The sequence below is a fragment of the Vipera berus genome (assembly GCF_964194415.1).
Source record: "Vipera berus genome assembly, chromosome: 3".
NCBI lineage: Eukaryota > Metazoa > Chordata > Lepidosauria > Squamata > Viperidae > Vipera > Vipera berus.
Genome location: NC_138204.1, coordinates 208,059,761 through 208,078,111, shown reverse-complemented (window position 1 = coordinate 208,078,111; position 18,351 = coordinate 208,059,761). Strand labels below are relative to the sequence as shown.

General features: G+C 42.6%; 1 protein-coding gene across 3 annotated transcripts in view; it reads left to right on the top strand.

Moving 5' to 3' along the window:
* Positions 1-18,351, top strand: part of ST3GAL1 (ST3 beta-galactoside alpha-2,3-sialyltransferase 1) — a 148,696-nt gene that overhangs the window by 119,390 nt on the left and 10,955 nt on the right. The gene's annotated exons all lie outside the window — the stretch shown is intronic.

Below are 18,351 nucleotides of genomic sequence, written 5' to 3'. Positions count from 1 at the left end.
CCTTTTTAGTAAAACTGGATAGTCAGAAAAGTTACTTCCTGGTTTTTATTTTTTTTATTTTTTTTATTATTTTTTTTAAAAAATTGCCATTGTGGACTAATACAGCCCTCGCTGTACAATAAAGCAAAACTCCCTTACTATTGTCAAGTGTACAAAAACCAGCAGTGTCTAATAATGAAAAACAGCCTTGGTGGGTCCAAAGGCTATTTAAACTCAATCTCTTCTTTCCGTGGTTATCCAACTACAAGGCCTGTGGCTTTCCCTAGAGTGGGAGATTCATGCAGAAAGGCAAAAGGTTTCTTGTTCCTTGCTTTCCAAAGCTGTGTCTGATAACTCAGCAGTCGAGTCTTTCTGAATATACGATCCTGATTAACTGCCACCGATCAATAAGATTCCTTCTCTGTGCCTAATGCTTTTGAAAGCCTGGTGTTGGATCAATACTCCCTGTTATGCAAAGGGGAGGGAACAAATTGCTGCAGTGTCTGATTTCATCCATCTGAACAATCAGTTGATTGTAATTTGATTTTACTGATCGTTTGGTCAGCCTCTGCTACATTTCCTCCCATTAGCCTTTTTTTCCCCCCTTACATTAAAAATTCAACAGACAAAGCTTTTACAAGAGCGGAAAATTTGATGCCCTCCAGATATTTTGCCCTACAAGCTCCTGTCTCCTGCCAGCCATGTCCGACTCTAGGGACCGATGCTCATCTCCATTTCCTAGTTGAGAGAGCCAGCGTTGTCTGAAGACATTTTCCATGTGGCAGCATAGTATAGGTCAAACTTGCAACATCACATAGCGTGGCGTATCGCGGCTTTTTTGCCATTGCCGGCAATGGGGTGGATGCGGTTTTGCTATTATGCCTCCGGCCCGCAGGGCGGCAGTTTGATACCCCTGGTATAGGATGCACCTTGCTCAATAGTAGTAACTGTGAGAGGGATCTTGGAGTCCTAATGGACTGTCACTTAAATATGAGCCAGCCGTGTGCTGCAGCTGCCAAAAAAGCCAACACAGTGCTTGCTAGGCTGCATTAACAGAGGGATAGAATCAAGGTCACGTGAAGCATTAATACCACTTTACAATGCCTTGGTAAGGCCACACTTGGAATACTGCATCCAGTTTTGGTCACCACGATGTACAAAAGATGTTGAGACTCTGGAAAGAGTACAGAGAAGAGCAAAAAAGATGATTAGGGAACTGGAGACTAAAACATATAAGGAACGGTTGCTGGAATTGGCTATGTCTAGTTTAATGAAGAGAAGGACGATGGGGGACATGATAGCAGTCTTACAATATCTCAGGGGTTGCCACAAAGAAGAGGGAGTCAAGCTATTCTCCAAAGCACCTGAAGGCAGGACTAGAAGCAACGGATGGAAACTAAAGAAGGAGAGAAGCAACCTAGAACTAAGGAGAAATTTTCTGACAGTTTGAACAATTAACCAGTGGAACAACCTGCCTCCAGAAGTTGTGAATGCTCCAACACTGGAGGTTTTCAAGAAGAGACTGGACAGCCATTTGTTTGAAATGATATAGGGTTTCCTGCCTGAGCAGGGGTTGGACTAGATGATCTCCAAAGTCCCTTCCAACATTATTATTATTATTATTATTATTATTATTATTATTATTATTATTATTATTATTATTATTATTATTATACACCAAGGTACATGGAACACTGTTACCTTTTGGTGGGAAGTACCTGTTTATCTACTCACATTTGCATGGTTTCTAATTGCTAGATGGGCAGGAGCTGCAGCATGGGACAGGAGCTCACCCTGTTGTGCAGTGCTCGGATATCAAACCTGGGCTGTCAGCTGACAAGCTCAGCGAGCTATCAGCCCTCAACTCCTGCCATTACACTGTTTATTTATTTAAATGGTTTATTCAGCCACCCTTCTTTCAAGAGTGACTGGGGGGGCATTAAAACTGCCCCCGCAGCATAGAAGCCACAGGGCCCAAAATTACAACAGGAACTCCAATCGTAGAAAGTCACAAGAGAGTTTGATCTCTGGGATCCTTGGTTGCTTTCTCGCAGGCATTTCATATATTCTTCTCTATACTTATGGATAAACCCATCTACGGTTAAGCCGAAAACAATTTTGGGGGTGCATTTAAGCACCTAACATTCTGGGCTTGTGAATATGAATAGAAGGGAGGGGGAGTCTAGCACTTACGATGTTACCTAGTTGGGTAATGAACTGTCTGCGAGAAAGCCACCAACCCCACAATTCAATCCTGAGCTATGAAATTTTCTTCTATTAATTACTGGTGGTCCAAACATCAGAAGGACTGGACTGTTGAGGATCAAATACAGCTTTGGAAAGCCAGCCTTGTTTGTCAAAGGGGCCATCCAGATAATTCAATGGGAGCTATGTCATGGGGGTAGGGACGCAGTGGCTCAGTGGGTTAGGACGCTGAGCTTGTCAATCAGAAGGTCGGCAGTTTGGTGGGTCGAATCCCGAGTGCCACGTAACAGAGTTGAGCGCCTGTTACTCGTCCCAGCTTCTGCCAACCTAGCAGTTCAAAAGCATGTAAAAATGCAAGTAGAAAAATAGGGACCACTACGGTGGGAAGGTAACAGCGTTCTGTGCGCCTTTGGCGTCTAGTCATGCCGGCCACATGACCATGGAGACGTCCTCGGACAAGCGCTGGCTCTTCGGCTTTGAAACGGAGATGAGCACCGGCCCCTAGAGTCGGAAACGACTAGCACATATGTGCGGTGGAACCTTTACCTTTACCTTTATGTCATGGGGACAGTCCCCAGCCAGACACATACCTCCCCCCCCGGGGTTTTTCCTTCCAAAGTTCACTTCCTCTGTTCCCACCGTTTGCAACATCAATGCGTATTTTTCAGCATCAAGATCCAGGAGCGGTCTTTTATGTTTAAGAAATGGCAATTCAAAAAAATAAATGCATTGCTCAGAATTGTTTGTTTTTAAGCACTCTGAGCATCCTGGGCAGTTTCTTTCATGAAAAGCTTTCTGTTTCCATTTTTTGATTCCTGGTAAAACCCAGATGAGTCTTTATTCATTCCATGCAGGATTTAACTCCCAAATTGTAAAAGCTCTCCTGTCTTATCTGCCTGCTACGAACTCAAATGACGTTGCCCACCCACTCCCTGTTTATGTTCTTCTGCTTTTTAACACCCTCATCCTGGAGGCATTCCCTGGACAGTATCCATCCCACAAAACAGATCTGAGGTCAGGTTTCTGCAGATGAAGGAACTTGCTTAAAGATACTGGAGCAGATCTCTGGTTACTTCTCAGCAACTTTAACCAGAGTGGGGTTAACCAATCCTTGCTCTGAACACTTTTAAGTCTGGTTAAATCAACTGAGATTGCTCAGTGGCAGAAGCACCAGCTTTGCTTTGCAAAAAGTCTGCAGCTTCATTTTGTTTTATCAGCAGGTGGGACTGAGGAAAAAAAACCCACCTTGTTTTACATCCTGAGTGATAAGCCATCTTTTAGGGCTGGGGGCATCTCTGACAGCATTTGCTTAGGGTTTCATACAATTCTAACTGTGGCAGGGATTGTCCGCAAACTTGAGGCTCCATGGATCCAAGGTGCAAAGGTTTGTGTGACCACTAGATGGCAACCAAGCTACAGGAAGCTTTAATACTCAGTGGCCATTTGTGGTATAGCAGTCCTGATCTAATTACCATATATGTTCACATAGAAGCCCATCTGCGGATACACTGACCTATGTTTTTCATCATATTTTTGCTAAAAATTCAAGAGACGGCTTACAGTATCTACAGATGGGCTTATGCACAAGTATATGCATATAGGATATATGGGACTTTAAAAAGTATTCTTCTCTATACTTACGGATAAGCCCATCTACGGTTAAGCCGAAAACAATTTTGGGGGTGCATTTAAGCACCTAACATTCTGGGCTTGTGAATATGAATAGAATGGAGCTGGGAGGGACCTTGGAGGTCTTGTAGTCCAGCCCCCTGCTCAAGCAGGAGAACCTATACCATCTCAGGCAGGTGAATGTCTAGTCTCTTCTTAAAAATCTCCAGTGATGGAGCACCCATGATTTCTGGAGGCAAAGCTGTTCCACTGGTTGATTGTCCTCACTGTCAGGAAGTTTCTCCTTCATTCCAGGTTGCCTACCTCTTTGATCAGTTTCCAATCATTGTTTCTCGTCCTTCCTTCTGGTGCTTTGGAGAATAACTTTGTGGCAGCCCCTCAAATACTGGAACACTGCTATCATGTCTCCCCTATTTCTTCTTTTCTTTAGACTAGCCAAACCCAAGTCCCACAGCTGTTCTTCGTATGTTTTAGTCTCCAGGTCTTTGATCATCTTAGTTGCCCTTCTCTGAATTTTATATACATACATACATACATACATACATACATACATACATACATACATATATATATATATATATATATATATATATATATATATATATATATATATATATATATATATATATATATATATATATGTTAAGTGTTTGTTAAGTATTTTAGAATACCTTGCTAGGCCCCAAACACGGGACAAATCTTATTGCCTGCTTCAGCCTAACCCAAGGCCATCCACAGGCTGTAGTCACACCAGTGACAGCTCATATTTGTGTAAATTTTTGGATTGCTAACAAAGAATTTAATTCTTTGTTAGCAATCCAAAAATTTACACACACACACACACACACACACACACACACACACACATATATATTAAGCAAGTAGAAGCAGCCAACATATTTATTCCTTAGAGCAGTGTTTCTCAAGCTTGGCAACTTTAAGCATGTTCAACTCCCATGCTGGCCAGGGAATTCTGGCAGTTGAAGTCCACATGTCTTAAAGCTGCCAAGGTTGAGAAACACTGCTTTATAGCAGGGGTCTTCAAACTTGGCCCTTTTATGACTTGTGGACTTCACCACCCAGAATTCCTCAGCCAACGTGCCTGGCTGAGGAATTCTGGCAGTTGAAGTCCACAAGTCATAAAAGGGCCAAGTTTGAAGACCCCTGCTTTAGAGAATAGCTCTGGGATAAAGCCTATAAAGATGAAAGATAAGATGCTGGAAAATTGACATTTAACTTTGCAAGAAGTTTCCCTTTCTTAATTTTTTAAGCAATAGAGACAGGTGAACACCCAGTTGCCAACAGAGATTCCATTGGCAAACTGCCTCCATACAGAGTGCTAAAGTTAAGAGCTGGTTCACATATCTCCCAAAGTCCTAATAGTTTCTGGAGAGATCTTGGTTGGTTATTTGTGTATATTGCAGGGAATTGTGGCTCAAGGTTTATGCCTCCATCATTAATTTCCAGTCAGTGTACCATGGTATTTTAGAAAACAAATCTGATTCAAGCATCAGTTCAAAGGTAACGTGAGAATGTAGCCAATTGTTGCACAGATAAGAAGCCACATGAGAGAGATGATGAGGGTGCATGGAAAGGAATGGAAAAGTGATTATTTAAAAGACCCAAGCCAATCCATTGGCAGGTTATCTTTGCAGTTATAAGTTACTTATAAGAAGTGAGCCCTAGTAGAAAAAAAAAACTGCAAAATAAACCTTTCAAATAATTCAAACTCACTTAAACAAGGGCAGGAAATTCTTCTTGCGCTTTTTAGAATTCTGATACACCCTACAGTGGCATTCAAATTCCAAAAGTTGTATAGTTGACCACTTAACGTGGGGTGTGAGACCCTGCAAGCAGAATTTCCAACCCTCGTGCCTAGTGAGCTTTTTAAAGCAGACATCCACAAAGATTAGATGCATGGAGGCCATCATATTCTCTGTGACTCTCGAAGGAAGTGAAAATCGGATTTAGAAGAAGAAGGGACTTGGGAGGTCCTCTAGTCTAGTCCAACCCCCTACTCAAGCAGGAGACCCTATGCCATTCCAGACAAATGGCTGTCCACAGAATAATAAAAGAGTACTGACTCCCTTGCATGTTGGTGTTGAAGACCTCGTCTGAGGATACCATGGAGAGCCAAGAAAACAAATCAACAGATCATCAAAGAGATCAACCCGGGGTTCTCCATGGAGGTTCAAAGGATCAGGCTCAAGTTATCCTGTTTCAAACACATTATGTGAAGACCCAACTCTCTGGAGAAGTCTCTAAGGCTGGGAAAGATGAAAGGAAAGAGAAGAAGAGCAGGGTCAACATTAAGGTGGATGGACTCCGTGATGTGATGGGGGCTATGTTGGAAGACCTGAAGGACCAGGTTACGGACAGATTGTCATGGAGTCACTTAGAGTCAACAATAACTTGAAAGTCTCTCTCTCTCTCTCTCTCTCTCTCTCTCTCTCTCTCTCTCTCTCTCTCTCACACACACACACACACACACACACACACACCTCCTGTGCTAAGCACATTGCGCTACAAGCATACTGCACAGTTCTCAATCAGCAGCTACAGTGTCCAACCTCCTTCCATTTATGATTGATGTTTTCCATGTCTTCCTGAAATGTTTGGCACCAGATTTTCTCTGGTCTTCCTCTTTTTCTCTGAAAATTGTCTGCGGTTTTTGCTGGACATTGCTCACCCATGCGGATGTGTGTCCAGCAAAGCAAAAATTATTGAAATTATTTCCCAGGTTCCTCTTGTCCTCAGCTAATTTAGGAGAAGCCACCAACTGACTCCTTCTCAGTTTCTTGATTTATTCCTTCTGTGTTTTTCCCAGGGCTTTTGCCAGTCTTTCCTACCATAGTGATGTCAGCCATCTTTTAAGCACAATGTATGAACAGGTTCATTAGGGGACGTGATGGCTCAGTGGGTTAGGAAGCTGAGCTTGTTGATCAGAAGGTTGGCAGTTTGGCAAGTCAAATCCCGAGTGCCGCATAACAGAGTGAGTGCCTGTTATGCGTCCCAGCTTCTGCCAACCTAGCAGTTCGAAAGCACGTAAAAATGCAAGTAGAAAAATAGGGACCACTATGGTGGGAAGGTAACAGCGTTCCGTGCGCCTTTGGCGTCTAGTCATGCCGGGCACATGACCACGGAGACGTCCTCGGACAAGCGCTGGCTCTTCGGCTTTGAAACGGAGAGGAGCACCGGCCCCTAGAGTCGGAAACGACTAGCACGCATGTGCGGGAGAACCTTTACCTTTACCTTTACTATGAACAGGTTGCTGAAGCCTGCTTCCTGGCTCTACCTAGCATTCATTTCTCTTTTTAAAAAGAGAGACATAAAACAAACTGAAAATGAAAGTGTGGAGTTCATATGCTTGGCTTATGTTTCTTCACCAAACACAAACTCTTTAGTATTTATTTCTCTCTGCATTTTGAAAAAAAAAAGCCAAATTTTTTGAGCACCTGTTTTTTCAGATCTCTGTTTTCTTCTTTTTAAATAATAATAATAATAATAATAATAATTATTATTATTATTATTATTATTATTATTATTATTATTATTATTATTCTCACACTATTGTTTTTATGATTATACTTTCTGAATGAAGGCTCAATTATTTTTTGGTGACATATTATTTATTGTACACATTTTCAATATGAAGAAAAGAATTTGAAATAAATTTTTGTACCTCACGCACCAGTTCCTGTGAGTTTTTTTTATGAAGATTGTTGTGTAGCGGGTTCTTTGGCGCAGGAATGAAGACGAGGTAACTGAGTACACGCAAACTCATAGCTTATTTCTTGCAGAAACTGTACTGAGGAAAAGGCTGCAACTAGCCACAATATATAGTCTAGCCCCTAGGCGGCAGCCAATAGGTTTGAAGCAACCATTGCCGCCTAGGGATAGCCAATAGTAGCACTGGAGACTTGTAGTCTGGGTTGCTGGAGAGCCGTTAGCTGCTCCAGCAACCCACGTGGTATTACTAATGAGCCCAGTACATAACAAAGATAACCATAGCTAAGGGTTGAATGGTGGGATCCTTGGTGTACTCTGAGCTTGGTGTCTTTCTTGCAGACATCTTAAAATGACAAAGGCAGAATAGAATAGAATAGAATAGAATAGAATAGAATAGAATAGAATAGAATAGAATAGAATAGAATAGAATAGAATAGAATAGAATAGAATAGAATAGAATAGAATAGAATAGAATAGAATAGAATAGAATAGAATAGAATGACAGAGTTGGAAGGGACCTTGGAGGTCTTCTAGTCCAGGGGTCCCCAACCCCCGGTCTCTGGACTGGTACCGGGCCACGGCATGCTAGCAACCGGTCTGCACAAACAAGCAAAGCTCCATCCACGGGATGCAGGCAACACACAAAACCATGCCCTCTCCGGTCCCTGGAAAAACCTCTCTCCACGGAACCGGTCCCTGGTGCCCAAAAGGTTGGGGACCTCTGTTCTAGTCCAACCCTCTGCTCAAGCAGGAAACCCTATACCATTTGAGACAAACCTCTTTTTAAAGATTTCCAGTGTTGGAGCATTCACCACTTGTGGAGGCAGGTTGTTCCACTGGTTAATTGTTCTAACTGTCAGGAAGTTTCTCCTTAGTTCTAGGTTGCTTCTCTCCTTGGTTAGTTTCCATCCATTGCTTCTTGTGTTGCCTTCAGGTGCTTTGGAGAATAGCTTAACTCCCTCTTCTTTGTGGCAGCCCCTGAGATATTGAAACACACACCCCCTAGCCCTTCTTTTCATTAAACTAGACATGCCCAATTCCAGCAACCGTTCTTGTATCTGTTTTAACCTCCAGGACCCTGATCTTCTTTGTTGCTCTTCTCTGCACTGAGCAATGCAGAAATACTGATTTACTCCCTTTATGTGCTCTTAAACTTGCCAAAAGCCTGAAAAATGGTCGCCTTTAAAGAACGACAGAATGCAGCTGGACTAGGCAGGATCCATCTTCCTTTTCCAAATCACTTTGAAAGCTTGCAGTGTCCTTCCGTTTATTTGCTTCTCACATCAGAAACAGCCCAACTCCCATCTCCTTCGCTCACAAGCAATAAGACAAGAAGATTCCTGTCTTTGCCTTCTGGCAGGGGTATCTGGTTCAAACAGTAAACAAAGAAATGCACTTTAAAAAGCAGGCAGAGCTTCGATCACCTCATTGTGGCCATTGTCTTGACTTTTTTTTTTACAACCTTATCTGCCAATCGCTCTTTAATAACAGACTAAAATCAATCTTGCAATGAAATCTTCCTTCTGAAATATTCTAACCTGCGATGAGCTTCTTAACTAGAAATATAACCTGAAAAATTGATAACACCTTTTATATGTAAAGCAAAATGACTCTTTAACCAATTGGTTGCATCATGATAGGAAAAAAATGACAAAGCCTCATCAAATTATTTTAAAACCAACGCTATGAACTGCAGATGTCAGAAATTTAAACATCATCATTTCCTATTGCAAATAAACACTCAGTTTGCTGTTTTATCTTTTAATCTGCTCAGGCCAACAATCATATTGTATGGGAAGGCAATTTGTTTTGAAACATGGCACATTCTTGCCAAAAGAATCCGAAAACTAAATCTTTGTTTTGGAACTCTCAAAAGAGATTTAGCAAATCTAAAACCCGATTTTCCAATATTAAGTGCTTTTGTATACTTCAGCCTTTGAGAGAAATGGGGAGCTTTAAACTTCCATTCTTCCTGATAATATTTTTTTCAATAGAGGAATCTAGAAACAAGATGGCATGAGATGGTGGCAATTGAACTACATAACTGATATTGTTAAAGTGCAGTATTAAGCTATACTATTCTTGAAGTGACTGTGAAAACTAGAATTATTTATTTTAGCTAAGATTAAGATTTACTGGCAGTGGGCAAGCATTCTGAATTCAAAATATTTTTAGTTCAAAACAGTGATTTTAACCATTCTAAAAGTGTTCTGAGTTTGAAATATCCCATTATAAGCATAAAACTTGAGGCAAAATTGTTTTGAAACTTGAACAGTTCCAGTAAGGTTAGAACAATCATTCTAAACTAAGAACAATTCTTTTAATCTCAAAGCTTCTTGAATTCAAATATTTTTCCCATTTCTACAGCATGTAGAATTTAAAATTTCTCCTGCGCTAGTCTTGACTTTTTTTAACCATGTTGCCGATACTTTGGGATCCTTTGCTCGGGAGCTTTCCGTTGAATAATCCAGCAGGGCTATTCTTAAATTGACTTCAAACTCCCGCCTTTATTTTTCTGCAAAATCCACTGGTTTCATCATTTCAGGACATTCAATTTATGAATTGCATTCTATCTTTGGTAAGGCCACACCTGGAATACTGCATCCAGTTTTGGTCACCACAATGTAAAAAAGATGTCGAGACTCTAGAAAGAGTACAGAGAAGAGCAACAAAGATGATTGGGGGGCTGGAGGCTAAAACATATAGGGAACGGTTGCTGGAATTGGGTATGTGTAGTTTAAGGAAGAGAAGGGTGAGGGGTGACATGATTGCAGTGTTCCAATATCTCAGGGGCTGCCACAAAGAAGCTGTTCTCCAGGGCACCTGAGGGCAGGACAAGAAGCAATGGATGGAAACTAGTCAAGGAGAGAAGCAACCTGGAACTAAGGAGAAACTTCCTGAGAGTGAGAACAATTAACCAGTGGAACAACCCGCCTCCAGAAGCTGTGAATTCTCCAACACTGGAAGTTTTTAAGAAGAGACTGGCCAGCCATTTGTCTGAAATGGTATAGGGTTTCCTGCCTAAGCAGGGGGTTGGACTAGATGACCTCCAAGGTCCCTTCCAACACTACTACTACTACTACTACTATTATTATTATTATTATTATTATTATTATTATTATTATTATTATTATTATTATTATTATTATTATTATTATTATTATTATTATTACACTCTTGCAGTACATCAGGGGCTATCACAAAGAGGAGCGGATTGGCTTATTCTCTAAGGCACCTGAGGGCAGGACAAGAAATAATGGAAGCTTGTTAAAGAAAGATGCGACCTAGGAAGCAAGGGGAAATTTCCTGACAGGATAATTAACCAGTGCACCGGCTTGCCTCCGGAAGTTGTGGGTGCTCCATCATTAGAGATTCTTAAGAAGAGATTGGACAGTCATTTGTCTGGAATGGTGAAGAATCTCTTACCATGGGCAGGGGGTTGGACTAGGTGATCTTACAAGGTCCCTTCCAACTCTTGTTATTCTAAGATTCTAAGTTCCTTTCCAGCCCTATTGTTTTTATGTTCTAAAGGTAAGAATGACAAAACAGTATTGCCCTATTCCAGGGGTAGGCAACCTTGGCTCTTTTATGACTCATGGACTTCAACTCCCAGAATTCCTGAGCCAGCCATGGCTCAGCTTGGAAACCTCTCCCTTTCCCCTCAGCATGGCTGGCTCAGGAATTCTGGGAGTTGAAGTCCATGAGTCATAAAAGAGCCAAGGTTGCCTACCCCTGCCCTATTCTATAGGGCCTATTGCAGACATGTCAAACACAAGGCCCGGGGGCCGGATCCTGCCCGTGAAGTGGTTTCATGTGGCCTACGAAGGCATCCTGGAAACAGTGAGGGAACGGCCCCCACTGCCTTGGCCCTGGCCCAGAGACCCTCCTCCTGCCAGAGACCCTCAGATCTGTCCCACTCCTGCCCAGGCCCCCATAGGCACCCTTGATGCGAACGTTGTAGAGCTGGCCATGCCCACCCAGTAGGCCATACACACTCTAGCCACCCAGTAGGCCACGCCCACCCTGGCCATACCCACCCGGCCCCCTGAGGGCAACCACAATGCTGATGCGGCCCTCAATGAAATTGAGTTTGACACCCCTGGCCTATTGGGTACTGCTAGACCACATTCTCTAAAATGGCCACTAGAGGGTACTATACTCCTGTGGTTGATTCTCATTGACTCTAGCTTTCACGTTTCAAGTGTATCGTTTTACTCCTTATTTTAGGAGGGGAGTAGTATCAAGAAGCTCCATTGACTGAGCTGCACCATGAAGCAGACAGAAGCAAGCTGACGGTGGTGGCCACTGAAGTAAAAATATACTGCCAGGAGGAGAGGGCAAGATGAAAGAAAACACTGTATGCCTAATTTGCATCCAGAACTGAGCTAACACGCAGAAAGAGGCAAACTGGGTTGAATAAGCTAAACTAGGAGTGGGTAGATCAAGGTTCTAATCCTGCCTTAGCCAAGGAACCTCACTGGCTCTGAGTAACTTTCTCACCCTAACGGGAGAGTTGTTGGGAAGAAGAGAGAAAGAAGACACGCCCCCATTCCTTAACTGGAGCTGCTGGATTTTAACTTTAGAATATAGAATCGTAGGGTTGGAAAAGCGACAATATACTAAGGAAACGTTTGGGCTCCCACATTATTACTTTGGAGGCTGCTTCGGCGGTGTTTTTGAATTTATTTTATTTTATTTTTTTATTTTAATTCCATTTATATCCCGCCCTTCTCCGAAGACTCAGGGCGGCTTACAAGCTTAGCAGTAGCCTTCATTCTATGTATATCCCTGCTTATTGGGGCTTTCACACACCCCAAGCGGCATTATTACAAAGTCAGCTTATTGCTTATTTTTGTGTACCATCGTTTGAAAGCTGCTCAATCTGAAAAACTCTAATGGGAGAAATTCTCTCTCTCTCTTTCTCTTTTTTTTGTCGGGGTGGGAATGTAATTGAAGAAATAGAAATAAGGGAGGCTGCAAGAACAGCAAACTCCTGATTGGAAGGAGGCCATGTTCCACCCAGGAGAATCACACCAATGTTGTCTATGAAGGACACCACCCAGGCAAATTCCCTGCTATAGAATAGAATAGAATAGAATAGAATAGAATAGAATAGAATAGAATAGAATAGAATAGAATAGAATAGAATAGAATAGAATAGAATAGAATGGAATGGAATGGAATGGAATGGAATGGAATGGAATGGAATGGAATGGAATGGAATGGAACGGAACGGAACGGAACGGAACGGAACAGAACGGAATAGAATAGAATAGAATAGAATAGAATCAAAAATATAGAATAGAATAGAATAGAATAGAATAGAATAGAATAGAATAGAATAGAATAGAATAGAATAGAATAGAATAGAATAGAATAGAATAGAATAGAATAGAATAGAATAGAATAGAATAGAAAATATGGAATGGAATGGAATGGAATGGATGGAATGGAGTAGAGTAGAGTAGAGTAGAGTAGAGTAGAGTAGAGTAGAGTAGAGTAGAGTAGAGTAGGAATAGAATAGGAACAGAAAAGGAACAGAATAAGAATAACAGAGTTTGAAGGGATCTTGCAGGTCATCTAGTCCAACCCCAACCCCTGCCCAAGCAGGAGACCCTACACCATTTCTGACAGAAGGCAGTCCAGTCTCTTCTTGAAAGCCTCCAGTGATGAAGCTCCCATAACTTCTGAAGGCAGTCTGTTCCATTGGTTGATTGTTCTCACTGTCAGGAAATTTCTCCCTATTTCCAAGTTGAATCTCTCCTTGATCAGTTTCCATCCGTTATTCCTTGTCTGGCCTTCAGGTGTTTTGGAAAATAGACTGGTCCCCCTCCTGTCTATAAGACATCCCTCAAATATTGGAACACTGCTATCTTGTCTCCCCTGGTCCTTCTCTTCACTAGACTAGCCAGTTCCTGCAACCGTTCTTCATATGTTTTAGCCTCCAGTCCCCTAATCACAATGAGAACTGATAGGAACTTTGTTGGAATGAGAACCCACAGGAAAAAATGCAGAAGAAATTCTCTTTTCAGCCCTGCTTCTACAGAGCCAACTCAGGCCCAGCGAATAAATGTAGTCAGCCTTTCCAAAGCACCTGGAACAACAGGATACTCTTCAGAATAAGCAAATCCCTCCATTCTCCCCTTCTTTTTTTCCTGTTGTCCCCCACCCCCCCACCCCCATTTCACCAGCCTTGCCTGGGGTTAATTACAGCATCCAGCAAGAACCCAGCTGAAATTATCCAGGCAAAGAAACAGCAGGATAACGAAACCCTTTGCCATTTGTGGAGCCTGACAACAGCCTGAAAATGTGGGGAGATATTCCACACCTCCAGAAGCTAAGAAAGCCAGCCTAAAAAAACAACTGAAGGATTGGACAAACATTGGATTGACGCTACTAATGTCGACATTACAACAATTCATTTAGTGACTGTTCAAAGTTACAACGGCACTGGAAAAAGTGACTTATAACCGTTTTTCACAGTTACAAGCTTTGCAGCATTCCCCATGATTATGTGATCAAAATTCAGATGCTTGGCGACTGGTTCCTATTTGTGACGGTCGCAGTGTCCCGGGGTCACATGATCCCCTTTTGCAACCTTCTGACCAGCAAAAATGAAATTCAATGGTGAAGAAAGTAAGGTTCTATATTTAGGCAATAAAAACCAAATGCACAGGTATAGTATAGTGGGTACCTTGCTCAATAGTAGCAACTGTGAGAGGGATCTCAGAGTCCTAGTGGACAATCACTTCAATATGAGCCAGCAGTGTGCTGCAGCTGCCAAAAAAGCCAACACAGTGCTAGGCTGTATTAACAGAGGGATAGAATCAAGATCACGTGAAGTACTAATACCACTTTACAATGCCTTGGAAAGGCCACACCTGGAATACTGCATCCAGTTTTGGTCACCACGATGTAAAAAAGATGTTGAGACTCTAGAAAGAGTACAGAGAAGAGCAACAAAGATGATCGGGGGACTGGAGGCTAAAACATATAAGGAATGGTTGCTGAAATTGGGTATGTGTAGTTTAATGAAGAGAAGGACAAGAGGGGACATGATAGCATCTTCCAATATCTCAGGGGCTGCCCCAAAGAAGAGGGAGTCAAGCTATTCTCCAAAGCACCTGAAGGCAGGACAAGAAGCAACAGATGGAAACTAACCAAGGAGAGAAGCAACCTAGAACTAAGGAGAAACTTCCTGAGAGTGAGAACAATTAACCAATGGAACAACCTGCCTCCAGAAGCGGTGAATGCTCCAACACTGGAAGTTTTTAAGAAGAGACTGGGCAGCCATTTGTCTGGAATGGTATAGGGTTTCCTGCCTGAGCAGGAGGTTGGACTAGATGACCTCTAAGGTCCCTTCCAACTTTATTTATTATTATTACTATTATTATTATTATTATTATTATTATTATTATTATTATTATTATTATTGTTGTTGTTGTTGTTATTATTATTATTATTATTATTATTATTATTATTAAAGTCAATGGTGAAGCCAGGTTCACTTAACAGCCAGGCTACTAACTTATCAACTGCAGGGATTCCCTTAATAATGGTGGCAAGAAAGGTCGTGAGATGGGGCAAAACTCACTTAACAAGTGTCTGACTTAACAGAAATTTTGGGCTCAATTGTCGTCGTAAGTCGAGGACTACCGGTACTGATTTACTCTGAACTCAGCTACCAAATGCTAATGTATGGACAGTTCCCGACTTAAAAGCATTTGTTTAGTGACCGTTCGAAGTCTCGGTGAAAAAAGTGGCTTACGATGGTTCCTCACCCTTAAGACCGTTGCATGGTCATGTGATCCCATGGTCATGTGATCGAATCTGGATACTTGGCATCCAGCTTGTACTTACAACAGTCGTAGTAAGCTGGGGTCACGTGAACACCACTTTCAATGTTCCCAGATGACTTCCAGTCCAAGCAAACATCAATGGGGGAAGCGGGATTTGTTTAACAACCATGTAATTCACTTAAGAGCTGCAGGGATTCGCTTAACAACCATGCTATGTATAAAAAAAGGTCATAAAATCAAGCACCAGTCAATTAACAATCATCTTTCTTATCAATGGAAATTGGCATGGCCCCAGTTCTGATTGTAAGTCTGAATTCATACACCTCAGAATCATTGTTCAAAGAGGATGCTTAGGCCTTTCACTTCATCCCCCAGTGGATTCAGTGCCAGAGTCCAGATTAAATGCAGATTAAATCCAGGGATACAGTTGGCTATCTGGTCTCTGTTTAAACACACGCAGGAATTTTTCCTGACTGTTGTGTTGCTTTATTGTTAGAAAATGACTTGATTCCCACCTAGGCGAGTCTTCAACCAATAGAAGGCATGTAAAATCAGACTAGAGTGTGGCTCTGTTTGTAACCCAGGTTTAAACACAACACCCTGAGCCCCAAGCTTTATTTTTTATTTTTTTTTATTTTAATTCCATTTATATCCCACCCTTCTCTGAAGACTCAGGGCGGCTTACAACCATCTTTTCTGCTAAAAAAAGCTTGCCAGTTATGATTTCGCTCCTTTAACTTGTGGTGGAAACCTAGTTGTTTGGTTAGTTTATGGGTCACTTCCGTTGTTCAAAGGCCACAAATTGAGTCAACCATGGTTAAATTAACTAGTAGTAAATCAGTTCTACTAATACAAAGCCAGAGTTGTGGTTATAGCCAATTGCCAGTGAGGGAAACACAGAGATGAAATGCATTTATTTGTTCAGATCCACATCAGAGAATATGAGATTGTCACAGCCTGACACAGGGCAAAACAGATGTTTATGCACGTGCTGTTATTCAGCCACACTTGTTGATCCCCTGCCCATTATTTATGATAGCAGTGAGGAGAAGCAAAGGAAGGCCTAGACAGGCCCTGGACTCTCCCAAATAAGACTGGATGTGATTGACAGCAATGTCTGCTGTCAAAGAACCATCTTTTCTGCTAAAAAAATCAAACCAGAGACAGGTGATAGCATTAAGGCAGGATGGTGAACAGAAGGTAACTTTAGCAAAAGGGAAGGTCCCTAGATTGAGAAGCCAAGCTGATTATTTTAAAGGCCAAGGAAGTCCACATAGATTCCTTCAACTCTGAAAAATTAGTCCTAGATAAAAAGAACAAGGATATGAATTCGATTTTGCGGCTACTACGATTGTTGGCTGAGCAGGGACAAAAATAGCCAGAGAAATGAGTGAAGTTTGGGAAACTGGCCCCTTGTCAGTCGACAAGAGTGTTGATTTACCGCCAAATTATTTTATTTATTTATTTTATTTTATTTTATTTTATTTTATTTTATTTTATTTTATTTTATTTTATTTTATTTTATTTTATTTTATTTGTATACCGCCCTTCTCCCGAAGGACTCAGGGCGGTGAACAGGGCAATAAATACCAAAAATACAAAATACAAAAATTAAAAACAGATTAAACCATAGTGCCCAAATACAATAAATAAATTACTTAAAAACAATAATTAAAACCCCAAACCCATCAGACCAGGCCGGCTTGTTCAAACAAATAGGTTTTTAGATCACGTCAGAAGGAACGAAGGTCGGGAGCCATCCGGAGCTCAACCGGTAAATTGTTCCACAGGTCTGGCGCGTCCACAGAGAATGCCCTCCCCCTGGGGGCCACCAGTCGGCATTCTCTGACCGGTGGCACCCTGAGGAGGCCCTCTCTGTGGGAGCGCACTGGGCGGAGGGAAGTTGACGCCGGCTGCAGGTGCTCCCTTAGGTACTCCAGACCCATGCCATATAGGGCTTTATAGGTCATTACCAGCACCTTGAATCTCACCCGGAAGACAACTGGAAGCCAATGCAGCTCACGGAGCAGAGGTGTAACATGGGAGTATCGGGAGACCCCCAACACAACTCGCGCGGCTGCATTCTGCACCAGTTGGAGCCTCCGAGTGGTCCTCAAGGGCAGCCCCATGTAGAGAGCGTTGCAGTAGTCTAACCGAGAGGTCACAAGCACATGAGTGACTGTACACAAGGCATCCCGGTCTAGATAGGGCCACAACTGGCGCACCAGGCGAACCTGGGCGAAGGCCCCCCTAGTCACAGTTACTATATGATCTTCTAAAGAAAGCTGTGAGTCTAGGAGGACTCCCAAGTTGCGAGCCCTATCTACGAGGGGTAATAACTCACCCCCCATAGTAAGAGATGGAATGATCTGAGTTTCCCGAGATGCCGGCACGCACAGCCACTCAGTCTTGTCAGGGTTGAGCCGAAGCCTGTTCCTCCCCATCCAGACCCGGACCACCTCCAGGCAATGGGACATCATGTCGAGGGCATCACTGGGGTACTTAGGAGCTGAGGGCACAGTGGCATAAGGAAACAACAATCAGTGACTTAATAGCCACTAAATTGGCTATTTAACAACTAAAACTATAGACAACCAGGCACCATATAAATACAACGTATAGAACAGGGGTGTCAAACTCAATTTGATTGAGGGCCACATCAGCATTGCGGTTGCCCTCAAGGGGGCCAGGTGGGCATGGCCAGGGTGGGCGTGGCCTACTGGATGGGCGTGGCCAGCTTTACATCGTTCGTATCAAGGGTACCTATGGGGGCCTGGGCAGGAGTGGGACAGATCTGAGGGTCTCTGGCAGAAGGAGGGTCTCTGGGCCAGGGCCAAGGCAGTGGGGGCCATTCCCTCACTGTTTCCAGGATGGCTTTGCGGGCCACATGAAACCACTTCGCGGGCCGGATCTGGCCCCCGGGCCTTGTGTTTGACATGTCTGGTATAGAACATCCCAGTGCACTTATTTTGGAGAGAGATAAGTTCCCTGAGGTTGGGCTCCAGCATCA